A 7339-nucleotide genomic window follows, 5' to 3' on the forward strand; every position below is an offset into this window, starting at 1 on the left:
TCAGTTGCAGGGTGCTAAGTGATTTACGAAGATAGACTTGAGATCAGGCTACCATCAGGTTAAGGTGAAGGAGAAAGACATTCCGAAGACAGCATTCAGTACTAGATATGGACATTTCGAATTTCGTGTTATGTCATTCGGATTGACGAATGCTCCAGCTGTATTCATGGACTTGATGAACCGTATATTCACACCTTTTCTAGATTTATTTATGATTGTATTTATTGATGATATTCTAGTTTACTCACCATCAGAGGTTGAGCACGTAGATCATCTACATACGGTGCTAAGAGTTCTTCGGGATAGGGAGCTATATGTAAAGTTTTCTAAGTGTGAGTTCTGGCTGAACTCTGTGGCTTTCCTTGGTCATATTATTTCAGATGAAGGGATTAGAGTTGATACTCAAAAGATCAAAGATGTAAAGACTAGGCCAAGACCCACGACACCAACGGAGATATGTAGTTTTCTAGGCTTGGCAGGTTATTACAGGAGGTTTGCAGAGGGATTTTATTCTCTTTCAGTCCCACTGACAAAGATGACTCAGATACCGACTAAATTTCAGTGGATGGACACTTGTGAGCAGAGCTTTCAGACATTGAAGGATAGATTGACTTCAGCACTGATTTGACTCTTCTAGAGGGAATAGATGGATATGTGATATATTGTGATGCTTCAGGTGTTAGGTTGGGCTATGTGTTAATGCAGCACGACAAGGTTATTGCTTATGTCTCTAGATAGTTAAGGAAGCACGAGAAGAATTATCCAACCCATGATCTTGAGTTGGCCGCAGTGATTCACGCTTTGAAAATATGGAGACACTATCTATACGGTGTCCATATTGATATTTATACAGATCATAAGAGTCTCCAGTACATCTTTAAGCAGAAGGAGTTGAACTTACGTCAGAGACGATGGCTAGAGTTGCTGAATGACTATTACGTTGATATTCTGTACCATCTTGGAAAGGCAAATGTGGTAGTTGACGCTTTTAGTTGTAAGTCTATGGGTAGTTTACCATATTTACAGTCAGAGAAAAGAAAGATAGCTCACGAAGTTCATCAGTTGGCTAGCCTTAGGGTTTGGTTGCTAGACTAGGATGATGTAGGAGTCACTGTCCAGGATACTATGATGTCATCTTTGGCAGCTGAGGTAAATGAGCGACAGTATGAGGATCCTATTTTTGTTCATTATCAAGATACGGCTCCTCAGAATGAAAAGACACCCTTTGTGATTACAGGAGATGGAGTTCTCAGGTATCGAGGTAGACTATGTGTCCCTAATGTTGTAGGACTTCATTAGCAGTTTATGGGAGAAGCTCATTGTTCCCACTATTCTATCCGTCCGGGCACAACAAAAATGTATCATGATATTAAAGAAATGTATTGGTGGGATGGTATGAAGAGAGATATAGCAGAATTTGTCGCTCAGTGTCCAAATGGCCAGCAAGTTAAGATAGAGCATTAGAAGCCCAGAGGTTTATTGCAGGCCATTGACATTCCAACATGGAAGTGGGAGGTAATTAATATGGAATTCATTACAGGCTTTCCCTGTACTAAGCAAAAATATGATTCGACATGGGTCATAGTTGATAGAATTACCAAGTCAGCCCATTTTCTACCTGTCAGAACTACCTATTCAGCAGAGGATTCTGCAAAGCTCTACATTAAGGCAATTGTACGACTTCATAGTGTTCCTATGTCCATTATTTCAGATAGAGGAGCACAGTTTACCGCTAACTTCTGGAGATCTTTCCAAAAAATTGTTATACTCAGATGAGCCTTAGTATAACATTTCACCCCTAGACAAATGGGTACGTTGAGCGTACTATACAAAAACTTTAGGATATACTGCGAGCTTGCATGATTGATTTTTGAGGTAGCTGGGATGATCATTTTCCACTAATTGAGTTTGCATATTATAATAGCTACCATACTAGTATTCAGATAGCCCCTTATGAGGATTTTATATGGGCGAAAGTGTAGGTCACCCATAGGATGGTTCGATATGGGAGAGAATCAGTTAGTAGGATCAGACTTAATATAGCAGGCAGTTGAGAAGGTGAAGGTGATTCAGGAAAGATTACTAGCAGCACAAAGCCGACAAAAATCTTATGCAGATAATCGATGGCGTAAGCTAGAGTTCGAGGTAGGCGATTGGGTCTTCCTGATCTCGCCTATGAATGGAGCAGTGAGATTTGGCAAGAAAGGCAAACTTAGGCCTCGATATATTGGGCCATACAGGATTATCCGTAAAGTGGGCAAAGTAGCATATGAGCTAGAGTTACCTTATGATCTGGAGTCTGTACATCCAGTATTCCATGTGTCCATGCACCGTAAGTCTTTAGGTGGTACCTCGAGATTCGTACAAGTAGATGATGTTCAGGTGAACGAGCAGTTATCGTATGAGAAGACCCAAGTGGCTATATTAGATAGACAAGTATGTTGGTTGCGAACTAAGGGTGTGGCTTCCGTTAAAGCACTTTGGACGAATAATAATGTTGAGGAAATGTATTGGGAAGCTGAAAATGATATGAATTCCAGATATCCACATCAATTTCCATCTCCCGAGAAGGTCCAGACATCAGGTATGTGATGTGCTTATAATTATTCTATTTGGTTGTGTGAGGCCATAGTTACTACTGTTTTGTATAGCCCTATGAGGGTTTGCAATGTTCAGTTGTTGTATGACAGGCTAGTACTGGTACAGTTATAGATGAGACTCTGCCGAAATTTTTATAAGACTCTATATGCTAAACATTCAATGACGAATGATCCTAAGTGGGGGAGGGGGGAGAATATTACATCTCCCATTTCGATACGTCTTTAGTTTATGGCATATTAATTGTTTTGGCCTCGAGTTTTGAGATTCGTCTTCAAGGTTATTGTATGTTGGGCATGTTTAACCCATGTATATAAGTTGCTAAGTTTAGGTATTGCAAGTATTGAAAGGATTAGAGGTTAAACTAATCGACAACGGATGAAGGAAGTTATTGTGCGACTTGATGCCACTACTTGATGAGTCGTCAACATGTTGACGCCGCCGTCAACACTGTTGATGGTGCTCAGAGCATCTTGACACAAAGTCACCTGAGAATCAGGGACTGTGGCATATTGACGACCGTAGGACGACGGTCCATCGACATGTCCACGCCACCGTAAACTTGAGGCGGTGGAATGTTTTGTACTTGGTTATATAAATTTGAGGCTTGATCTGGTCCACATTTTTCATTACACACAGACTCCTAAACCATCGTAGGACTCTCTAAACCCTCCAAGATAAATTCCATCCAATCAAACCAAAATTTTACCTTACAACTTCGAGACTAGCTAGAAAGGAGTTGTAGTATTGATACATGGATGTGTGACTGATTGTTTGAGCTTGGATTTGAGATTTTAATTGGATTTTATGGACAATAAGGCATGTATTATATCCTACTCTTGTTAATTAAGTTGTTTGTGGAAGAATTCCTTAGTTTAAAGTGAAGGAAATTATGTTAAGAAGGCATAGATTAGGTTGTTGATGTGGTTTCTTTGAGGAATATTTTTGATTGAAGCTTTGGAGAGATTTCTATTTGTTTATGTTTCTATACGTTGTTGTTGTTGTTGTTGATTACATTGTGTATGTTGTTGTCACGACCCGTCTAGAGGGCCGCGACGAGCGCCCGGTGCTAGCCCACCCGGGCGCCCCTTGGATTACACTTATACTTACATCTAGGTGAGCCACATAATTTAACATACTACTTTTCATTCATCATGCTAGTCCCATTGGAAAACAATGCCTTTATATCATAATTGGCATCTATGCCACATCAATGTACATGAGCCGACAAGGCTAATCAAAATGATATACAAAATATAGGCCAACAAGGCCAGACATATCTAACAACATACACGTGAATACGAGCCTCTAAGGAGAGTATAACACATCACACAAGCGGAACAGGACCCCGCTATGCCCATAATTATCTACACAAAAGAATAAGTACCCAAAATCTATGGCTCCGTATGAAATGGAGCTCTGCTAGGTGGTCTCTGAGAATACCGCTATGGATCGAGCCTGTCTCCCTGTACACCTGCGGGCATGACGCAGCGTCCACAAACAAAAGGACATCAGTACGAAGAATGTACTGAGTATGTAAAGCATGATCAATATCAATGTAGAAGCATAATGAACATCATAAGAAATAGTACAAGATGGGAGATGGTAATATTATCGCCATGGGCACTTACTTGCCTTTCATTGAAACTTTCCATTCTAATGTGTGTTTGTGCTCATACCTCAATATCCGTATCCATATTCGTATCCGTTCCATATTAGTACTCGTATTCGTATACATACCCTTATTCACATTCATATTGTATACATAATCATATCACATACATAGCATTTACATAACATACTCGACCCCGAAGGTTCGGTGTTTCACGTACCCGACCATAGCTAGGCTCGGTGGTCATACATACCTGGCCAACCAAGGCTCAGTGTTACACATACCTGGCCCTACCAAGGCTCAGTGTTACACATACCTGGCCCTACCAAGGCTCAGTGTTATCCATACCCAACTGCAGTGGTGTGCGCGCGTTACGTAGGCATATATACATATACATCTATACACATAATACCCGGCCATATAGGCTCGGGGTTCATAGTAGCCATACATGGGCACACATACATACAGCTCATAAGCATCTTTACTACTTTCATCACTATCATCATCGTCATCGTTATCGTCATCGCCATTACCATTATAGTCGTCATCAATATCATTATCACTATTATCATCATTCATCACACTTATCTTTATAGGCTTACTCGTCATACGAGGAACTTAGTACAATCGTAGCATATCATGAATCGTGAGCTTAATAGCTCGGAAGATCGAATCATTTATGAGACATTATAGACTTATGGAAGATTTAGATGTTTGGCCATAGAACCATGCCTTATGAAAGAAGGGTTAGCCTTACATACCCTTCCGTTCAACTACTTACCACTTGCACGTTCTCCTCCGAAGCTCACATTTCTACCTTCATTAAATTCATACTATCATTAGAATCGATAGCTACCATACATGACTAAACTAGAGAAAATCGGGCAACGTCTCCTCTATTTATACGACATTCCTCTATAGTGTATTTCAACTCTCATACGTCAACAATACATCCACAATACTACAACAATAGTCATTCTCCATCCACATTATCCATATTATAGACTCACTTTTCAATCATCCATATCCATGGCCATAGCGCACGACTATGTCCATTCACGTACATTGCTCATCTCATGTTCTCAACATCATTTATAACACATTTACATTACAATACATCAAGACTCATAACTCAATTCAACTATTTCTCAAAATGGCACTATTCCACATTCATTACCCATTTTGCCATACCTCTCTACAATCCAAGTATTTCAACTCTTAAATACCTTAAACAACATAGACACATCATAAATCTTACCTTAGATGTCGTAGGAACAAGCCTTGGTTGATAATACTCCACTTGAGCAAAACCCTAGTTTATCTCCAATGAGATTTCTTAACTTGTATGATCCTTAATGGGTTTTCTTATACTTGATTCACTTAGTTTATGTTGTTGTTCACTAGTAATCCTTGAATCCTTGTGGAATAAATTTAGAGAGAGGTTTTAGAGAGAAGGGGGTGTCATGTGGAAATGAAATAATGAACTTGGTCTCTTATTAATAACCCAAAATTTGATCTTAAATGAACAGTCGGCGAAAGTGCATAGTGGTCGTAAACACAGTTTACGGTCCGTATTCCAGTTTACGGTCCGTATTTCGTGGTCGTATTTAAGGATGACAGAAACAGAAAGTTAGGTTTAGGACATGGTGGTTTACGACTCAGTTTACGGGTCGTATTTCTGTTTACGGTCCGTATTCCAAGTCGTCTTTAACCATTCTAGCATTTGACAGAAAGTTGAAGTTTTAGGAAGCTGAAATACGACATGGCAGTTTACGGACCGTATACCACTTTACGGTCCGTATTTCATTTTACGACCAACTGGCCAGAATGCAAACCTGCAACTTTTCACATTTCCAAAACCTATAATTAGTCATTGTGGAGCATAACCTACCTTTCATTGCAATTGCCTTTGAAATGTTACTTAGGGTCGTCAAACGGCGTTCCCTTCTTATTAAAACATCATATACTCGTAGTCTTCGTTAGTCTATTCACTGTACGTTCACGGGGGAATTCCCGAGGTGTAACATTCTCCCCCCCTTAAGAACATTCGTCCTCGAATGTTAAAGTCTTCGGGGATTCTATAGAAATTTCGCTAGAGTTTCCCCTATAATATGGCACTACCAACATGTCACAACAACCCAAAATATCATCGCCTCACAGGGCTACATCACAATATCAACATATCTATGGCCACACACGACCAAAAGCATGAAAAGGAAATCATACATACCTCATACCGATGATGTTTCATCTTGAATCTCTCCCAAGGCCTGAAATAAATGAGGGTATCTGGATTGCATACTTTCTTTCGCTTCCCATGTCATTTCTTCTCGTTTACTACTTCTCCATAAAACCTTAACTGGGGCCACTTCTTTGTTTCTAAGCCTCCGTACTTGCCTATCTAGTATGGAAATGGGCACTTCTTCATAAGTCAACTTTTTTGTCACTTGCACATTGCTTATTGGCACGATCCTAGTAGGATCTCCAACACATTTTCGAAGCATCGAGACATGGAAAACTGGGTGAACTGACTACAAATCCAGAGGTAGATCTAATTCGTAGGCCACTTTTCCCACTTTGCGCACAATCTCATAAGGTCCAATGTACCGGGGACTAAGCTTCCCCTTTTTGCCAAATCTCATTACACCTTTCATCGGTGACACTTTCAAGAATACCCAATCTTTCACTTGGAACTCTAAGTCCCTTCGGCGATTATTCGCATAGGACTTTTGACGACTTTGAGCTGCTAATAACCGATCTTGTATGAGCTTGACTTTCTCTATGGCTTGCAGGACCAAGTCTAGCCCTATCAGTCTGGCCTCTCCTGTTTCGAACCACCCAATTGGGGATTTACACTTTTTCCCATATAAAGCTTCATACAGTGCCATTTGGATGCTAGAATGATAACTGTTATTGTAGGCAAATTCGATGAGTGGCAAATGGTCATACCAATTTCCTCCAAAATCTATCATACATGCCCGCAACATATCTTCAAGAGTCTGAATGGTATGCTCGGCTTGTCCATCAGTCTGCGGGTGAAATGTCGTACTAAGGCTCACTTGGGTCCCAAGACCATCTTGGAAAGACTTCCAAAAATTTGCTGTAAACTGAGTCCCTCTATCAGAGATA

Source organism: Lycium barbarum, chromosome 4, assembly GCF_019175385.1.
Source record: "Lycium barbarum isolate Lr01 chromosome 4, ASM1917538v2, whole genome shotgun sequence".
Lineage (NCBI taxonomy): Eukaryota > Viridiplantae > Streptophyta > Magnoliopsida > Solanales > Solanaceae > Lycium > Lycium barbarum.